The sequence below is a fragment of the Schistocerca cancellata genome, unplaced genomic scaffold (genome assembly GCF_023864275.1).
Source record: "Schistocerca cancellata isolate TAMUIC-IGC-003103 unplaced genomic scaffold, iqSchCanc2.1 HiC_scaffold_596, whole genome shotgun sequence".
NCBI classification, from domain to species: domain Eukaryota; kingdom Metazoa; phylum Arthropoda; class Insecta; order Orthoptera; family Acrididae; genus Schistocerca; species Schistocerca cancellata.
Window position 1 is genome coordinate 103,445 of NW_026046608.1, and position 15,934 is coordinate 119,378.

The 15,934-nt window shown below is 53.7% G+C and overlaps 33 non-coding genes across 33 annotated transcripts; 26 read left to right on the forward strand and 7 right to left on the reverse strand.

Moving 5' to 3' along the window:
* Positions 1-56: 56 nt before the first annotated feature.
* Trnas-aga (transfer RNA serine (anticodon AGA)) lies at positions 57-138 on the forward strand. Its single transcript has one exon. It is a non-coding gene; the product is annotated as a tRNA-Ser (tRNA).
* A 277-nt stretch (positions 139-415) lies between these two features.
* Positions 416-487, reverse strand: Trnag-ucc (transfer RNA glycine (anticodon UCC)). The gene has a single exon. It is a non-coding gene; the product is annotated as a tRNA-Gly (tRNA).
* Positions 488-1,302: 815 nt separating this feature from the next.
* Positions 1,303-1,375, forward strand: Trnam-cau (transfer RNA methionine (anticodon CAU)). Its single transcript has one exon. It is a non-coding gene; the product is annotated as a tRNA-Met (tRNA).
* Positions 1,376-2,060: 685 nt separating this feature from the next.
* Trnak-uuu (transfer RNA lysine (anticodon UUU)) lies at positions 2,061-2,133 on the forward strand. The gene has a single exon. It is a non-coding gene; the product is annotated as a tRNA-Lys (tRNA).
* Positions 2,134-2,272: 139 nt separating this feature from the next.
* On the forward strand, positions 2,273-2,354 carry Trnas-aga (transfer RNA serine (anticodon AGA)). Its single transcript has one exon. It is a non-coding gene; the product is annotated as a tRNA-Ser (tRNA).
* A 277-nt stretch (positions 2,355-2,631) lies between these two features.
* Positions 2,632-2,703, reverse strand: Trnag-ucc (transfer RNA glycine (anticodon UCC)). The gene has a single exon. It is a non-coding gene; the product is annotated as a tRNA-Gly (tRNA).
* An 815-nt stretch (positions 2,704-3,518) lies between these two features.
* Trnam-cau (transfer RNA methionine (anticodon CAU)) lies at positions 3,519-3,591 on the forward strand. The gene has a single exon. It is a non-coding gene; the product is annotated as a tRNA-Met (tRNA).
* A 685-nt stretch (positions 3,592-4,276) lies between these two features.
* On the forward strand, positions 4,277-4,349 carry Trnak-uuu (transfer RNA lysine (anticodon UUU)). Its single transcript has one exon. It is a non-coding gene; the product is annotated as a tRNA-Lys (tRNA).
* A 139-nt stretch (positions 4,350-4,488) lies between these two features.
* Positions 4,489-4,570, forward strand: Trnas-aga (transfer RNA serine (anticodon AGA)). Its single transcript has one exon. It is a non-coding gene; the product is annotated as a tRNA-Ser (tRNA).
* Positions 4,571-4,847: 277 nt separating this feature from the next.
* Trnag-ucc (transfer RNA glycine (anticodon UCC)) lies at positions 4,848-4,919 on the reverse strand. Its single transcript has one exon. It is a non-coding gene; the product is annotated as a tRNA-Gly (tRNA).
* An 816-nt stretch (positions 4,920-5,735) lies between these two features.
* Trnam-cau (transfer RNA methionine (anticodon CAU)) lies at positions 5,736-5,808 on the forward strand. The gene has a single exon. It is a non-coding gene; the product is annotated as a tRNA-Met (tRNA).
* Positions 5,809-6,493: 685 nt separating this feature from the next.
* Positions 6,494-6,566, forward strand: Trnak-uuu (transfer RNA lysine (anticodon UUU)). The gene has a single exon. It is a non-coding gene; the product is annotated as a tRNA-Lys (tRNA).
* Positions 6,567-6,705: 139 nt separating this feature from the next.
* Trnas-aga (transfer RNA serine (anticodon AGA)) lies at positions 6,706-6,787 on the forward strand. Its single transcript has one exon. It is a non-coding gene; the product is annotated as a tRNA-Ser (tRNA).
* Positions 6,788-7,064: 277 nt separating this feature from the next.
* Trnag-ucc (transfer RNA glycine (anticodon UCC)) lies at positions 7,065-7,136 on the reverse strand. The gene has a single exon. It is a non-coding gene; the product is annotated as a tRNA-Gly (tRNA).
* An 815-nt stretch (positions 7,137-7,951) lies between these two features.
* On the forward strand, positions 7,952-8,024 carry Trnam-cau (transfer RNA methionine (anticodon CAU)). Its single transcript has one exon. It is a non-coding gene; the product is annotated as a tRNA-Met (tRNA).
* Positions 8,025-8,346: 322 nt separating this feature from the next.
* Positions 8,347-8,418, forward strand: Trnae-uuc (transfer RNA glutamic acid (anticodon UUC)). Its single transcript has one exon. It is a non-coding gene; the product is annotated as a tRNA-Glu (tRNA).
* A 296-nt stretch (positions 8,419-8,714) lies between these two features.
* Positions 8,715-8,787, forward strand: Trnak-uuu (transfer RNA lysine (anticodon UUU)). The gene has a single exon. It is a non-coding gene; the product is annotated as a tRNA-Lys (tRNA).
* A 139-nt stretch (positions 8,788-8,926) lies between these two features.
* Trnas-aga (transfer RNA serine (anticodon AGA)) lies at positions 8,927-9,008 on the forward strand. The gene has a single exon. It is a non-coding gene; the product is annotated as a tRNA-Ser (tRNA).
* Positions 9,009-9,285: 277 nt separating this feature from the next.
* On the reverse strand, positions 9,286-9,357 carry Trnag-ucc (transfer RNA glycine (anticodon UCC)). The gene has a single exon. It is a non-coding gene; the product is annotated as a tRNA-Gly (tRNA).
* Positions 9,358-10,172: 815 nt separating this feature from the next.
* On the forward strand, positions 10,173-10,245 carry Trnam-cau (transfer RNA methionine (anticodon CAU)). The gene has a single exon. It is a non-coding gene; the product is annotated as a tRNA-Met (tRNA).
* Positions 10,246-10,567: 322 nt separating this feature from the next.
* Trnae-uuc (transfer RNA glutamic acid (anticodon UUC)) lies at positions 10,568-10,639 on the forward strand. The gene has a single exon. It is a non-coding gene; the product is annotated as a tRNA-Glu (tRNA).
* A 296-nt stretch (positions 10,640-10,935) lies between these two features.
* Trnak-uuu (transfer RNA lysine (anticodon UUU)) lies at positions 10,936-11,008 on the forward strand. The gene has a single exon. It is a non-coding gene; the product is annotated as a tRNA-Lys (tRNA).
* Positions 11,009-11,147: 139 nt separating this feature from the next.
* On the forward strand, positions 11,148-11,229 carry Trnas-aga (transfer RNA serine (anticodon AGA)). The gene has a single exon. It is a non-coding gene; the product is annotated as a tRNA-Ser (tRNA).
* Positions 11,230-11,506: 277 nt separating this feature from the next.
* Trnag-ucc (transfer RNA glycine (anticodon UCC)) lies at positions 11,507-11,578 on the reverse strand. Its single transcript has one exon. It is a non-coding gene; the product is annotated as a tRNA-Gly (tRNA).
* Positions 11,579-12,393: 815 nt separating this feature from the next.
* On the forward strand, positions 12,394-12,466 carry Trnam-cau (transfer RNA methionine (anticodon CAU)). The gene has a single exon. It is a non-coding gene; the product is annotated as a tRNA-Met (tRNA).
* Positions 12,467-12,788: 322 nt separating this feature from the next.
* Trnae-uuc (transfer RNA glutamic acid (anticodon UUC)) lies at positions 12,789-12,860 on the forward strand. The gene has a single exon. It is a non-coding gene; the product is annotated as a tRNA-Glu (tRNA).
* Positions 12,861-13,156: 296 nt separating this feature from the next.
* On the forward strand, positions 13,157-13,229 carry Trnak-uuu (transfer RNA lysine (anticodon UUU)). The gene has a single exon. It is a non-coding gene; the product is annotated as a tRNA-Lys (tRNA).
* A 139-nt stretch (positions 13,230-13,368) lies between these two features.
* Trnas-aga (transfer RNA serine (anticodon AGA)) lies at positions 13,369-13,450 on the forward strand. Its single transcript has one exon. It is a non-coding gene; the product is annotated as a tRNA-Ser (tRNA).
* A 277-nt stretch (positions 13,451-13,727) lies between these two features.
* Positions 13,728-13,799, reverse strand: Trnag-ucc (transfer RNA glycine (anticodon UCC)). Its single transcript has one exon. It is a non-coding gene; the product is annotated as a tRNA-Gly (tRNA).
* Positions 13,800-14,614: 815 nt separating this feature from the next.
* Positions 14,615-14,687, forward strand: Trnam-cau (transfer RNA methionine (anticodon CAU)). Its single transcript has one exon. It is a non-coding gene; the product is annotated as a tRNA-Met (tRNA).
* Positions 14,688-15,009: 322 nt separating this feature from the next.
* On the forward strand, positions 15,010-15,081 carry Trnae-uuc (transfer RNA glutamic acid (anticodon UUC)). Its single transcript has one exon. It is a non-coding gene; the product is annotated as a tRNA-Glu (tRNA).
* Positions 15,082-15,377: 296 nt separating this feature from the next.
* On the forward strand, positions 15,378-15,450 carry Trnak-uuu (transfer RNA lysine (anticodon UUU)). Its single transcript has one exon. It is a non-coding gene; the product is annotated as a tRNA-Lys (tRNA).
* Positions 15,451-15,589: 139 nt separating this feature from the next.
* Positions 15,590-15,671, forward strand: Trnas-aga (transfer RNA serine (anticodon AGA)). The gene has a single exon. It is a non-coding gene; the product is annotated as a tRNA-Ser (tRNA).
* Positions 15,672-15,934: the final 263 nt, after the last annotated feature.

Sequence of the window (15,934 nt, forward strand, 5' to 3'; positions counted from 1 at the left end):
ACATTCTGCGCAGACCGGTTGCATTTTTCACGATTCGAGGGAAGCTTTAGCTACGAGCAGTCGTGGCCGAGTGGTTAAGGCGTCTGACTAGAAATCAGATTCCCTCTGGGAGCGTAGGTTCGAGTCCTACCGACTGCGTCGGTTTTTTTTATTTTTTGTTTCAGAAGAGAGAGCAGAAAATTTCGCAGTTTGCCTGTCGTTTTGGTACCTCGCTACACCTCACCTCTCACAGTCGTTTATAGCGCCTGTCCTTTTGATAAGGGCGAATTCCAAGCGTCAGCTTTCGCGTCAGCCGAGCAAAGTCGGGACAAGTCGGGACATACTACAGCATGGCCTGCGTGGAGCGACGACGGAAAGAAAACGTTAATTCAACAGCACGTGGCTCACATACTCATACGCATAGATTTGCGCCCGTTGCGGTGGCCGGGAATCGAACGCGGCTCAACTGCTCGGAAGGCAACTATGCTCACCATTACACTACCACCGCACAGCCGCTGCTCGCAACGCCGCGCTGTGTCGGCTTCCCGCCCGCCGGCAGTGGCCCACGGTGATAGTAGCTGTAGGCGCTTTACGAGGTAGGAGGGTGCATTCGGGCAGCGCCTCCACGCACGCTGCGTCTTTGGGCAAGGCTCGTCGCCGCGGCCGCAACGTTACTCACGCAATAGTGACGAGCGGTCGCTTTGAGGCAGTGTAGTGGGGGACTCCGCGTGTGTAGCACTTTTTTCGGTTGTATCCGACGTCGCTGGGTGGCAATCCCACTTTCCCTGCAGACAGCTGCTCGGGAATATGCTCGGGAAGCACGGACGTCATCGGACGTCCGCCCCCAACAAATGCAACTAACAAAATGAGAACAACAACTAAAAAAGTGGTAGGTTGTTCGACTACCACGCGGGCGGCCCGGCTTCGATTCCCGGCCGATGCATCGTTTTGCTGTTCTCGCTATAGTGCTGCCGCGCCGATTGCTCGCTTGAGGTGCGCCAGCCTCAGGAATGTATAGCAGGATTCGCTGTGAGAAGAACCAAACATGCAGCACGCAAGAGACCCTACTTGGACGGCCGCGTGCTGTTACTGAACTCCAGCGTCGGCCTGGCCCTACAGGCCGCTGTGTTCAGGTGCCGCAAGGGCGATGTACTGTAACCTCAGGCAGTGCTGCTTTCCGTCGTTAAAAAAGCTGCGGCAGCAGTTTACTCTAGCAAGTCGGGAAAGCACGCGTAGCGACACAACAGATTCCTGAGAAAGCGCAAACTGTCTATCTCTAATATGTGAGACTTACCAAGATTCCTGGGATGATGGTTGCAACGAGCCTCGGTAGCGCAGTAGGTAGCGCGTAAGTCTCATAATCCTAAGGTCGTGAGTTCGATCCTCACCCGGGGCATTTAATTTGCTGTACATCACGGCTGAATTAACGGCGTTGCTATTGCTAGCGAACGAACTTAATTGTCGTTTGTTATCCACAAGGAGTCCACGCCTCAGCGTCACAATGTTTACTTCCAATTATGGCAAGGTACAACTTTGATCATTCTCCTCCCCTGTTATGAGTGAAATATGATGCAAACAGCAATGAATAGACAGTTTCGAGCTGTGCGCCATGCCAGTCTGCACGCGCAAAAATGCTCGCAAACAGATAACAACACTGAGTCCGGATTGAGCACGAAATGCGAGAAGAGAGGGAGTAAATCTCACGTTTCTCGAGCAAATCCGGTGTGGTCTAGTGGCTAGGATACCTGGCTTTCACCCAGGAGGTTTCGATTCCCGGTACCGGAAGGGAAGTTTTTGCGCACACGACCCTCCATCTTTTGGCCTTCCAACCTTCGTTTGTCGCCCACCTTCCGGAGCTTCAGCCGAACGTAATCGGGGGAAGCAGGCACAGGATGCAATTACTGTCAGCACCGGGATAAAGGGAGAAGAGGCACTGGTCCGCTGTTGGGGTGCTACCAGCGTCAGTGGGAAGTCGGTGAAGTCGCCAGTTGCGCCAGAAGCCAGCAATTACCGTAGTACGCCTACACACGCGTTCCAGTTATTCACATTGCTTGCAGTCGCTCCATGCACAACAAGCGTGAGCCCGGATAGCTCAGTCGGTAGAGCATTAGGCTTTTAACCTAAGGGTCCAGGGTTCGAATCCCTGTTCGGGCGAAGATTTTAACGCTTCCATAATGGCTCGTCTCGTAGCGCTGGTAGCCCTGCCGTAATCAGTGCACCGAGTTCGTTTCCTGTCAACATTCTGCGCAGACCGGTTGCATTTTTCACGATTCGAGGGAAGCTTTAGCTACGAGCAGTCGTGGCCGAGTGGTTAAGGCGTCTGACTAGAAATCAGATTCCCTCTGGGAGCGTAGGTTCGAGTCCTACCGACTGCGTCGGTTTTTTTTATTTTTTGTTTCAGAAGAGAGAGCAGAAAATTTCGCAGTTTGCCTGTCGTTTTGGTACCTCGCTACACCTCACCTCTCACAGTCGTTTATAGCGCCTGTCCTTTTGATAAGGGCGAATTCCAAGCGTCAGCTTTCGCGTCAGCCGAGCAAAGTCGGGACAAGTCGGGACATACTACAGGATGGCCTGCGTGGAGCGACGACGGAAAGAAAACGTTAATTCAACAGCACGTGGCTCACATACTCATACGCATAGATTTGCGCCCGTTGCGGTGGCCGGGAATCGAACGCGGCTCAACTGCTCGGAAGGCAACTATGCTCACCATTACACTACCACCGCACAGCCGCTGCTCGCAACGCCGCGCTGTGTCGGCTTCCCGCCCGCCGGCAGTGGCCCACGGTGATAGTAGCTGTAGGCGCTTTACGAGGTAGGAGGGTGCATTCGGGCAGCGCCTCCACGCACGCTGCGTCTTTGGGCAAGGCTCGTCGCCGCGGCCGCAACGTTACTCACGCAATAGTGACGAGCGGTCGCTTTGAGGCAGTGTAGTGGGGGACTCCGCGTGTGTAGCACTTTTTTCGGTTGTATCCGACGTCGCTGGGTGGCAATCCCACTTTCCCTGCAGACAGCTGCTCGGGAATATGCTCGGGAAGCACGGACGTCATCGGACGTCCGCCCCCAACAAATGCAACTAACAAAATGAGAACAACAACTAAAAAAGTGGTAGGTTGTTCGACTACCACGCGGGCGGCCCGGCTTCGATTCCCGGCCGATGCATCGTTTTGCTGTTCTCGCTATAGTGCTGCCGCGCCGATTGCTCGCTTGAGGTGCGCCAGCCTCAGGAATGTATAGCAGGATTCGCTGTGAGAAGAACCAAACATGCAGCACGCAAGAGACCCTACTTGGACGGCCGCGTGCTGTTACTGAACTCCAGCGTCGGCCTGGCCCTACAGGCCGCTGTGTTCAGGTGCCGCAAGGGCGATGTACTGTAACCTCAGGCAGTGCTGCTTTCCGTCGTTAAAAAAGCTGCGGCAGCAGTTTACTCTAGCAAGTCGGGAAAGCACGCGTAGCGACACAACAGATTCCTGAGAAAGCGCAAACTGTCTATCTCTAATATGTGAGACTTACCAAGATTCCTGGGATGATGGTTGCAACGAGCCTCGGTAGCGCAGTAGGTAGCGCGTAAGTCTCATAATCCTAAGGTCGTGAGTTCGATCCTCACCCGGGGCATTTAATTTGCTGTACATCACGGCTGAATTAACGGCGTTGCTATTGCTAGCGAACGAACTTAATTGTCGTTTGTTATCCACAAGGAGTCCACGCCTCAGCGTCACAATGTTTACTTCCAATTATGGCAAGGTACAACTTTGATCATTCTCCTCCCCTGTTATGAGTGAAATATGATGCAAACAGCAATGAATAGACAGTTTCGAGCTGTGCGCCATGCCAGTCTGCACGCGCAAAAATGCTCGCAAACAGATAACAACACTGAGTCCGGATTGAGCACGAAATGCGAGAAGAGAGGGAGTAAATCTCACGTTTCTCGAGCAAATCCGGTGTGGTCTAGTGGCTAGGATACCTGGCTTTCACCCAGGAGGTTTCGATTCCCGGTACCGGAAGGGAAGTTTTTGCGCACACGACCCTCCATCTTTTGGCCTTCCAACCTTCGTTTGTCGCCCACCTTCCGGAGCTTCAGCCGAACGTAATCGGGGGAAGCAGGCACAGGATGCAATTACTGTCAGCACCGGGATAAAGGGAGAAGAGGCACTGGTCCGCTGTTGGGGTGCTACCAGCGTCAGTGGGAAGTCGGTGAAGTCGCCAGTTGCGCCAGAAGCCAGCAATTACCGTAGTACGCCTACACACGCGTTCCAGTTATTCACATTGCTTGCAGTCGCTCCATGCACAACAAGCGTGAGCCCGGATAGCTCAGTCGGTAGAGCATTAGGCTTTTAACCTAAGGGTCCAGGGTTCGAATCCCTGTTCGGGCGAAGATTTTAACGCTTCCGTAATGGCTCGTCTCGTAGCGCTGGTAGCCCTGCCGTAATCAGTGCACCGAGTTCGTTTCCTGTCAACATTCTGCGCAGACCGGTTGCATTTTTCACGATTCGAGGGAAGCTTTAGCTACGAGCAGTCGTGGCCGAGTGGTTAAGGCGTCTGACTAGAAATCAGATTCCCTCTGGGAGCGTAGGTTCGAGTCCTACAGACTGCGTCGGTTTTTTTTATTTTTTGTTTCAGAAGAGAGAGCAGAAAATTTCGCAGTTTGCCTGTCGTTTTGGTACCTCGCTACACCTCACCTCTCACAGTCGTTTATAGCGCCTGTCCTTTTGATAAGGGCGAATTCCAAGCGTCAGCTTTCGCGTCAGCCGAGCAAAGTCGGGACAAGTCGGGACATACTACAGGATGGCCTGCGTGGAGCGACGACGGAAAGAAAACGTTAATTCAACAGCACGTGGCTCACATACTCATACGCATAGATTTGCGCCCGTTGCGGTGGCCGGGAATCGAACGCGGCTCAACTGCTCGGAAGGCAACTATGCTCACCATTACACTACCACCGCACAGCCGCTGCTCGCAACGCCGCGCTGTGTCGGCTTCCCGCCCGCCGGCAGTGGCCCACGGTGATAGTAGCTGTAGGCGCTTTACGAGGTAGGAGGGTGCATTCGGGCAGCGCCTCCACGCACGCTGCGTCTTTGGGCAAGGCTCGTCGCCGCGGCCGCAACGTTACTCACGCAATAGTGACGAGCGGTCGCTTTGAGGCAGTGTAGTGGGGGACTCCGCGTGTGTAGCACTTTTTTCGGTTGTATCCGACGTCGCTGGGTGGCAATCCCACTTTCCCTGCAGACAGCTGCTCGGGAATATGCTCGGGAAGCACGGACGTCATCGGACGTCCGCCCCCAACAAATGCAACTAACAAAATGAGAACAACAACTAAAAAAGTGGTAGGTTGTTCGACTACCACGCGGGCGGCTCCGGCTTCGATTCCCGGCCGATGCATCGTTTTGCTGTTCTCGCAATAGTGCTGCCGCGCCGATTGCTCGCTTGAGGTGCGCCAGCCTCAGGAATGTATAGCAGGATTCGCTGTGAGAAGAACCAAACATGCAGCACGCAAGAGACCCTACTTGGACGGCCGCGTGCTGTTACTGAACTCCAGCGTCGGCCTGGCCCTACAGGCCGCTGTGTTCAGGTGCCGCAAGGGCGATGTACTGTAACCTCAGGCAGTGCTGCTTTCCGTCGTTAAAAAAGCTGCGGCAGCAGTTTACTCTAGCAAGTCGGGAAAGCACGCGTAGCGACACAACAGATTCCTGAGAAAGCGCAAACTGCCTATCTCTAATATGTGAGACTTACCAAGATTCCTGGGATGACGGTTGCAACGAGCCTCGGTAGCGCAGTAGGTAGCGCGTAAGTCTCATAATCCTAAGGTCGTGAGTTCGATCCTCACCCGGGGCATTTAATTTGCTGTACATCACGGCTGAATTAACGGCGTTGCTATTGCTAGCGAACGAACTTAATTGTCGTTTGTTATCCACAAGGAGTCCACGCCTCAGCGTCACAATGTTTACTTCCAATTATGGCAAGGTACAACTTTGATCATTCTCCTCCCCTGTTATGAGTGAAATATGATGCAAACAGCAATGAATAGACAGTTTCGAGCTGTGCGCCATGCCAGTCTGCACGCGCAAAAATGCTCGCAAACAGATAACAACACTGAGTCCGGATTGAGCACGAAATGCGAGAAGAGAGGGAGTAAATCTCACGTTTCTCGAGCAAATCCGGTGTGGTCTAGTGGCTAGGATACCTGGCTTTCACCCAGGAGGTTTCGATTCCCGGTACCGGAAGGGAAGTTTTTGCGCACACGACCCTCCATCTTTTGGCCTTCCAACCTTCGTTTGTCGCCCACCTTCCGGAGCTCCAGCCGAACGTAATCGGGGGAAGCAGGCACAGGATGCAATTACTGTCAGCACCGGGATAAAGGGAGAAGAGGCACTGGTCCGCTGTTGGGGTGCTACCAGCGTCAGTGGGAAGTCGGTGAAGTCGCCAGTTGCGCCAGAAGCCAGCAATTACCGTAGTACGCCTACACACGCGTTCCAGTTATTCACATTGCTTGCAGTCGCTCCATGCACAACAAGCGTGAGCCCGGATAGCTCAGTCGGTAGAGCATTAGGCTTTTAACCTAAGGGTCCAGGGTTCGAATCCCTGTTCGGGCGAAGATTTTAACGCTTCCGTAATGGCTCGTCTCGTAGCGCTGGTAGCCCTGCCGTAATCAGTGCACCGAGTTCGTTTCCTGTCAACATTCTGCGCAGACCGGTTGCATTTTTCACGATTCGAGGGAAGCTTTAGCTACGAGCAGTCGAGGCCGAGTGGTTAAGGCGTCTGACTAGAAATCAGATTCCCTCTGGGAGCGTAGGTTCGAGTCCTACCGACTGCGTCGGTTTTTTTTATTTTTTGTTTCAGAAGAGAGAGCAGAAAATTTCGCAGTTTGCCTGTCGTTTTGGTACCTCGCTACACCTCACCTCTCACAGTCGTTTATAGCGCCTGTCCTTTTGATAAGGGCGAATTCCAAGCGTCAGCTTTCGCGTCAGCCGAGCAAAGTCGGGACAAGTCGGGACATACTACAGGATGGCCTGCGTGGAGCGACGACGGAAAGAAAACGTTAATTCAACAGCACGTGGCTCACATACTCATACGCATAGATTTGCGCCCGTTGCGGTGGCCGGGAATCGAACGCGGCTCAACTGCTCGGAAGGCAACTATGCTCACCATTACACTACCACCGCACAGCCGCTGCTCGCAACGCCGCGCTGTGTCGGCTTCCCGCCCGCCGGCAGTGGCCCACGGTGATAGTAGCTGTAGGCGCTTTACGAGGTAGGAGGGTGCATTCGGGCAGCGCCTCCACGCACGCTGCGTCTTTGGGCAAGGCTCGTCGCCGCGGCCGCAACGTTACTCACGCAATAGTGACGAGCGGTCGCTTTGAGGCAGTGTAGTGGGGGACTCCGCGTGTGTAGCACTTTTTTCGGTTGTATCCGACGTCGCTGGGTGGCAATCCCACTTTCCCTGCAGACAGCTGCTCGGGAATATGCTCGGGAAGCACGGACGTCATCGGACGTCCGCCCCCAACAAATGCAACTAACAAAATGAGAACAACAACTAAAAAAGTGGTAGGTTGTTCGACTACCACGCGGGCGGCCCGGCTTCGATTCCCGGCCGATGCATCGTTTTGCTGTTCTCGCTATAGTGCTGCCGCGCCGATTGCTCGCTTGAGGTGCGCCAGCCTCAGGAATGTATAGCAGGATTCGCTGTGAGAAGAACCAAACATGCAGCACGCAAGAGACCCTACTTGGACGGCCGCGTGCTGTTACTGAACTCCAGCGTCGGCCTGGCCCTACAGGCCGCTGTGTTCAGGTGCCGCAAGGGCGATGTACTGTAACCTCAGGCAGTGCTGCTTTCCGTCGTTAAAAAAGCTGCGGCAGCAGTTTACTCTAGCAAGTCGGGAAAGCACGCGTAGCGACACAACAGATTCCTGAGAAAGCGCAAACTGTCTATCTCTAATATGTGAGACTTACCAAGATTCCTGGGATGATGGTTGCAACGAGCCTCGGTAGCGCAGTAGGTAGCGCGTAAGTCTCATAATCCTAAGGTCGTGAGTTCGATCCTCACCCGGGGCATTTAATTTGCTGTACATCACGGCTGAATTAACGGCGTTGCTATTGCTAGCGAACGAACTTAATTGTCGTTTGTTATCCACAAGGAGTCCACGCCTCAGCGTCACAATGTTTACTTCCAATTATGGCAAGGTACAACTTTGATCATTCTCCTCCCCTGTTATGAGTGAAATATGATGCAAACAGCAATGAATAGACAGTTTCGAGCTGTGCGCCATGCCAGTCTGCACGCGCAAAAATGCTCGCAAACAGATAACAACACTGAGTCCGGATTGAGCACGAAATGCGAGAAGAGAGGGAGTAAATCTCACGTTTCTCGAGCAAATCCGATGTGGTCTAGTGGCTAGGATACCTGGCTTTCACCCAGGAGGCCCGGGTTCGATTCCCGGTACCGGAAGGGAAGTTTTTGCGCACACGACCCTCCATCTTTTGGCCTTCCAACCTTCGTTTGTCGCCCACCTTCCGGAGCTTCAGCCGAACGTAATCGGGGGAAGCAGGCACAGGATGCAATTACTGTCAGCACCGGGATAAAGGGAGAAGAGGCACTGGTCCGCTGTTGGGGTGCTACCAGCGTCAGTGGGAAGTCGGTGAAGTCGCCAGTTGCGCCAGAAGCCAGCAATTACCGTAGTACGCCTACACACGCGTTCCAGTTATTCACATTGCTTGCAGTCGCTCCATGCACAACAAGCGTGAGCCCGGATAGCTCAGTCGGTAGAGCATTAGGCTTTTAACCTAAGGGTCCAGGGTTCGAATCCCTGTTCGGGCGAAGATTTTAACGCTTCCGTAATGGCTCGTCTCGTAGCGCTGGTAGCCCTGCCGTAATCAGTGCACCGAGTTCGTTTCCTGTCAACATTCTGCGCAGACCGGTTGCATTTTTCACGATTCGAGGGAAGCTTTAGCTACGAGCAGTCGAGGCCGAGTGGTTAAGGCGTCTGACTAGAAATCAGATTCCCTCTGGGAGCGTAGGTTCGAGTCCTACCGACTGCGTCGGTTTTTTTTATTTTTTGTTTCAGAAGAGAGAGCAGAAAATTTCGCAGTTTGCCTGTCGTTTTGGTACCTCGCTACACCTCACCTCTCACAGTCGTTTATAGCGCCTGTCCTTTTGATAAGGGCGAATTCCAAGCGTCAGCTTTCGCGTCAGCCGAGCAAAGTCGGGACAAGTCGGGACATACTACAGCATGGCCTGCGTGGAGCGACGACGGAAAGAAAACGTTAATTCAACAGCACGTGGCTCACATACTCATACGCATAGATTTGCGCCCGTTGCGGTGGCCGGGAATCGAACGCGGCTCAACTGCTCGGAAGGCAACTATGCTCACCATTACACTACCACCGCACAGCCGCTGCTCGCAACGCCGCGCTGTGTCGGCTTCCCGCCCGCCGGCAGTGGCCCACGGTGATAGTAGCTGTAGGCGCTTTACGAGGTAGGAGGGTGCATTCGGGCAGCGCCTCCACGCACGCTGCGTCTTTGGGCAAGGCTCGTCGCCGCGGCCGCAACGTTACTCACGCAATAGTGACGAGCGGTCGCTTTGAGGCAGTGTAGTGGGGGACTCCGCGTGTGTAGCACTTTTTTCGGTTGTATCCGACGTCGCTGGGTGGCAATCCCACTTTCCCTGCAGACAGCTGCTCGGGAATATGCTCGGGAAGCACGGACGTCATCGGACGTCCGCCCCCAACAAATGCAACTAACAAAATGAGAACAACAACTAAAAAAGTGGTAGGTTGTTCGACTACCACGCGGGCGGCCCGGCTTCGATTCCCGGCCGATGCATCGTTTTGCTGTTCTCGCTATAGTGCTGCCGCGCCGATTGCTCGCTTGAGGTGCGCCAGCCTCAGGAATGTATAGCAGGATTCGCTGTGAGAAGAACCAAACATGCAGCACGCAAGAGACCCTACTTGGACGGCCGCGTGCTGTTACTGAACTCCAGCGTCGGCCTGGCCCTACAGGCCGCTGTGTTCAGGTGCCGCAAGGGCGATGTACTGTAACCTCAGGCAGTGCTGCTTTCCGTCGTTAAAAAAGCTGCGGCAGCAGTTTACTCTAGCAAGTCGGGAAAGCACGCGTAGCGACACAACAGATTCCTGAGAAAGCGCAAACTGTCTATCTCTAATATGTGAGACTTACCAAGATTCCTGGGATGATGGTTGCAACGAGCCTCGGTAGCGCAGTAGGTAGCGCGTAAGTCTCATAATCCTAAGGTCGTGAGTTCGATCCTCACCCGGGGCATTTAATTTGCTGTACATCACGGCTGAATTAACGGCGTTGCTATTGCTAGCGAACGAACTTAATTGTCGTTTGTTATCCACAAGGAGTCCACGCCTCAGCGTCACAATGTTTACTTCCAATTATGGCAAGGTACAACTTTGATCATTCTCCTCCCCTGTTATGAGTGAAATATGATGCAAACAGCAATGAATAGACAGTTTCGAGCTGTGCGCCATGCCAGTCTGCACGCGCAAAAATGCTCGCAAACAGATAACAACACTGAGTCCGGATTGAGCACGAAATGCGAGAAGAGAGGGAGTAAATCTCACGTTTCTCGAGCAAATCCGATGTGGTCTAGTGGCTAGGATACCTGGCTTTCACCCAGGAGGCCCGGGTTCGATTCCCGGTACCGGAAGGGAAGTTTTTGCGCACACGACCCTCCATCTTTTGGCCTTCCAACCTTCGTTTGTCGCCCACCTTCCGGAGCTTCAGCCGAACGTAATCGGGGGAAGCAGGCACAGGATGCAATTACTGTCAGCACCGGGATAAAGGGAGAAGAGGCACTGGTCCGCTGTTGGGGTGCTACCAGCGTCAGTGGGAAGTCGGTGAAGTCGCCAGTTGCGCCAGAAGCCAGCAATTACCGTAGTACGCCTACACACGCGTTCCAGTTATTCACATTGCTTGCAGTCGCTCCATGCACAACAAGCGTGAGCCCGGATAGCTCAGTCGGTAGAGCATTAGGCTTTTAACCTAAGGGTCCAGGGTTCGAATCCCTGTTCGGGCGAAGATTTTAACGCTTCCGTAATGGCTCGTCTCGTAGCGCTGGTAGCCCTGCCGTAATCAGTGCACCGAGTTCGTTTCCTGTCAACATTCTGCGCAGACCGGTTGCATTTTTCACGATTCGAGGGAAGCTTTAGCTACGAGCAGTCGTGGCCGATTGGTTAAGGCGTCTGACTAGAAATCAGATTCCCTCTGGGAGCGTAGGTTCGAGTCCTACAGACTGCGTCGGTTTTTTTTATTTTTTGTTTCAGAAGAGAGAGCAGAAAATTTCGCAGTTTGCCTGTCGTTTTGGTACCTCGCTACACCTCACCTCTCACAGTCGTTTATAGCGCCTGTCCTTTTGATAAGGGCGAATTCCAAGCGTCAGCTTTCGCGTCAGCCGAGCAAAGTCGGGACAAGTCGGGACATACTACAGCATGGCCTGCGTGGAGCGACGACGGAAAGAAAACGTTAATTCAACAGCACGTGGCTCACATACTCATACGCATAGATTTGCGCCCGTTGCGGTGGCCGGGAATCGAACGCGGCTCAACTGCTCGGAAGGCAACTATGCTCACCATTACACTACCACCGCACAGCCGCTGCTCGCAACGCCGCGCTGTGTCGGCTTCCCGCCCGCCGGCAGTGGCCCACGGTGATAGTAGCTGTAGGCGCTTTACGAGGTAGGAGGGTGCATTCGGGCAGCGCCTCCACGCACGCTGCGTCTTTGGGCAAGGCTCGTCGCCGCGGCCGCAACGTTACTCACGCAATAGTGACGAGCGGTCGCTTTGAGGCAGTGTAGTGGGGGACTCCGCGTGTGTAGCACTTTTTTCGGTTGTATCCGACGTCGCTGGGTGGCAATCCCACTTTCCCTGCAGACAGCTGCTCGGGAATATGCTCGGGAAGCACGGACGTCATCGGACGTCCGCCCCCAACAAATGCAACTAACAAAATGAGAACAACAACTAAAAAAGTGGTAGGTTGTTCGACTACCACGCGGGCGGCCCGGCTTCGATTCCCGGCCGATGCATCGTTTTGCTGTTCTCGCTATAGTGCTGCCGCGCCGATTGCTCGCTTGAGGTGCGCCAGCCTCAGGAATGTATAGCAGGATTCGCTGTGAGAAGAACCAAACATGCAGCACGCAAGAGACCCTACTTGGACGGCCGCGTGCTGTTACTGAACTCCAGCGTCGGCCTGGCCCTACAGGCCGCTGTGTTCAGGTGCCGCAAGGGCGATGTACTGTAACCTCAGGCAGTGCTGCTTTCCGTCGTTAAAAAAGCTGCGGCAGCAGTTTACTCTAGCAAGTCGGGAAAGCACGCGTAGCGACACAACAGATTCCTGAGAAAGCGCAAACTGTCTATCTCTAATATGTGAGACTTACCAAGATTCCTGGGATGATGGTTGCAACGAGCCTCGGTAGCGCAGTAGGTAGCGCGTAAGTCTCATAATCCTAAGGTCGTGAGTTCGATCCTCACCCGGGGCATTTAATTTGCTGTACATCACGGCTGAATTAACGGCGTTGCTATTGCTAGCGAACGAACTTAATTGTCGTTTGTTATCCACAAGGAGTCCACGCCTCAGCGTCACAATGTTTACTTCCAATTATGGCAAGGTACAACTTTGATCATTCTCCTCCCCTGTTATGAGTGAAATATGATGCAAACAGCAATGAATAGACAGTTTCGAGCTGTGCGCCATGCCAGTCTGCACGCGCAAAAATGCTCGCAAACAGATAACAACACTGAGTCCGGATTGAGCACGAAATGCGAGAAGAGAGGGAGTAAATCTCACGTTTCTCGAGCAAATCCGATGTGGTCTAGTGGCTAGGATACCTGGCTTTCACCCAGGAGGCCCGGGTTCGATTCCCGGTACCGGAAGGGAAGTTTTTGCGCACACGACCCTCCATCTTTTGGCCTTCCAACCTTCGTTTGTCGCCCACCTTCCGGAGCTTCAGCCGAACGTAATCGGGGGAAGCAGGCACAGGATGCAATTACTGTCAGCACCGGGATAAAGGGAGAAGAGGCACTGGTCCGCTGTTGGGGTGCTACCAGCGTCAGTGGGAAGTCGGTGAAGTCGCCAGTTGCGCCAGAAGCCAGCAATTACCGTAGTACGCCTACACACGCGTTCCAGTTATTCACATTGCTTGCAGTCGCTCCATGCACAACAAGCGTGAGCCCGGATAGCTCAGTCGGTAGAGCATTAGGCTTTTAACCTAAGGGTCCAGGGTTCGAATCCCTGTTCGGGCGAAGATTTTAACGCTTCCGTAATGGCTCGTCTCGTAGCGCTGGTAGCCCTGCCGTAATCAGTGCACCGAGTTCGTTTCCTGTCAACATTCTGCGCAGACCGGTTGCATTTTTCACGATTCGAGGGAAGCTTTAGCTACGAGCAGTCGTGGCCGATTGGTTAAGGCGTCTGACTAGAAATCAGATTCCCTCTGGGAGCGTAGGTTCGAGTCCTACAGACTGCGTCGGTTTTTTTTATTTTTTGTTTCAGAAGAGAGAGCAGAAAATTTCGCAGTTTGCCTGTCGTTTTGGTACCTCGCTACACCTCACCTCTCACAGTCGTTTATAGCGCCTGTCCTTTTGATAAGGGCGAATTCCAAGCGTCAGCTTTCGCGTCAGCCGAGCAAAGTCGGGACAAGTCGGGACATACTACAGCATGGCCTGCGTGGAGCGACGACGGAAAGAAAACGTTAATTCAACAGCACGTGGCTCACATACTCATACGCATAGATTTGCGCCCGTTGCGGTGGCCGGGAATCGAACGCGGCTCAACTGCTCGGAAGGCAACTATGCTCACCATTACACTACCACCGCACAGCCGCTGCTCGCAACGCCGCGCTGTGTCGGCTTCCCGCCCGCCGGCAGTGGCCCACGGTGATAGTAGCTGTAGGCGCTTTACGAGGTAGGAGGGTGCATTCGGGCAGCGCCTCCACGCACGCTGCGTCTTTGGGCAAGGCTCGTCGCCGCGGCCGCAACGTTACTCACGCAATAGTGACGAGCGGTCGCTTTGAGGCAGTGTAGTGGGGGACTCCGCGTGTGTAGCACTTTTTTCGGTTGTATCCGACGTCGCTGGGTGGCAATCCCACTTTCCCTGCAGACAGCTGCTCGGGAATATGCTCGGGAAGCACGGACGTCATCGGACGTCCGCCCCCAACAAATGCAACTAACAAAATGAGAACAACAACTAAAAAAGTGGTAGGTTGTTCGACTACCACGCGGGCGGCCCGGCTTCGATTCCCGGCCGATGCATCGTTTTGCTGTTCTCGCTATAGTGCTGCCGCGCCGATTGCTCGCTTGAGGTGCGCCAGCCTCAGGAATGTATAGCAGGATTCGCTGTGAGAAGAACCAAACATGCAGCACGCAAGAGACCCTACTTGGACGGCCGCGTGCTGTTACTGAACTCCAGCGTCGGCCTGGCCCTACAGGCCGCTGTGTTCAGGTGCCGCAAGGGCGATGTACTGTAACCTCAGGCAGTGCTGCTTTCCGTCGTTAAAAAAGCTGCGGCAGCAGTTTACTCTAGCAAGTCGGGAAAGCACGCGTAGCGACACAACAGATTCCTGAGAAAGCGCAAACTGTCTATCTCTAATATGTGAGACTTACCAAGATTCCTGGGATGATGGTTGCAACGAGCCTCGGTAGCGCAGTAGGTAGCGCGTAAGTCTCATAATCCTAAGGTCGTGAGTTCGATCCTCACCCGGGGCATTTAATTTGCTGTACATCACGGCTGAATTAACGGCGTTGCTATTGCTAGCGAACGAACTTAATTGTCGTTTGTTATCCACAAGGAGTCCACGCCTCAGCGTCACAATGTTTACTTCCAATTATGGCAAGGTACAACTTTGATCATTCTCCTCCCCTGTTATGAGTGAAATATGATGCAAACAGCAATGAATAGACAGTTTCGAGCTGTGCGCCATGCCAGTCTGCACGCGCAAAAATGCTCGCAAACAGATAACAACACTGAGTCCGGATTGAGCACGAAATGCGAGAAGAGAGGGAGTAAATCTCACGTTTCTCGAGCAAATCCGATGTGGTCTAGTGGCTAGGATACCTGGCTTTCACCCAGGAGGCCCGGGTTCGATTCCCGGTACCGGAAGGGAAGTTTTTGCGCACACGACCCTCCATCTTTTGGCCTTCCAACCTTCGTTTGTCGCCCACCTTCCGGAGCTTCAGCCGAACGTAATCGGGGGAAGCAGGCACAGGATGCAATTACTGTCAGCACCGGGATAAAGGGAGAAGAGGCACTGGTCCGCTGTTGGGGTGCTACCAGCGTCAGTGGGAAGTCGGTGAAGTCGCCAGTTGCGCCAGAAGCCAGCAATTACCGTAGTACGCCTACACACGCGTTCCAGTTATTCACATTGCTTGCAGTCGCTCCATGCACAACAAGCGTGAGCCCGGATAGCTCAGTCGGTAGAGCATTAGGCTTTTAACCTAAGGGTCCAGGGTTCGAATCCCTGTTCGGGCGAAGATTTTAACGCTTCCGTAATGGCTCGTCTCGTAGCGCTGGTAGCCCTGCCGTAATCAGTGCACCGAGTTCGTTTCCTGTCAACATTCTGCGCAGACCGGTTGCATTTTTCACGATTCGAGGGAAGCTTTAGCTACGAGCAGTCGAGGCCGAGTGGTTAAGGCGTCTGACTAGAAATCAGATTCCCTCTGGGAGCGTAGGTTCGAGTCCTACCGACTGCGTCGGTTTTTTTTATTTTTTGTTTCAGAAGAGAGAGCAGAAAATTTCGCAGTTTGCCTGTCGTTTTGGTACCTCGCTACACCTCACCTCTCACAGTCGTTTATAGCGCCTGTCCTTTTGATAAGGGCGAATTCCAAGCGTCAGCTTTCGCGTCAGCCGAGCAAAGTCGGGACAAGTCGGGACATACTACAGCATGGCCTGCGTGGAGCGACGACGGAAAGAAAACGTTAATTCAACAGCACGTGGCTCACATACTCATACGCAT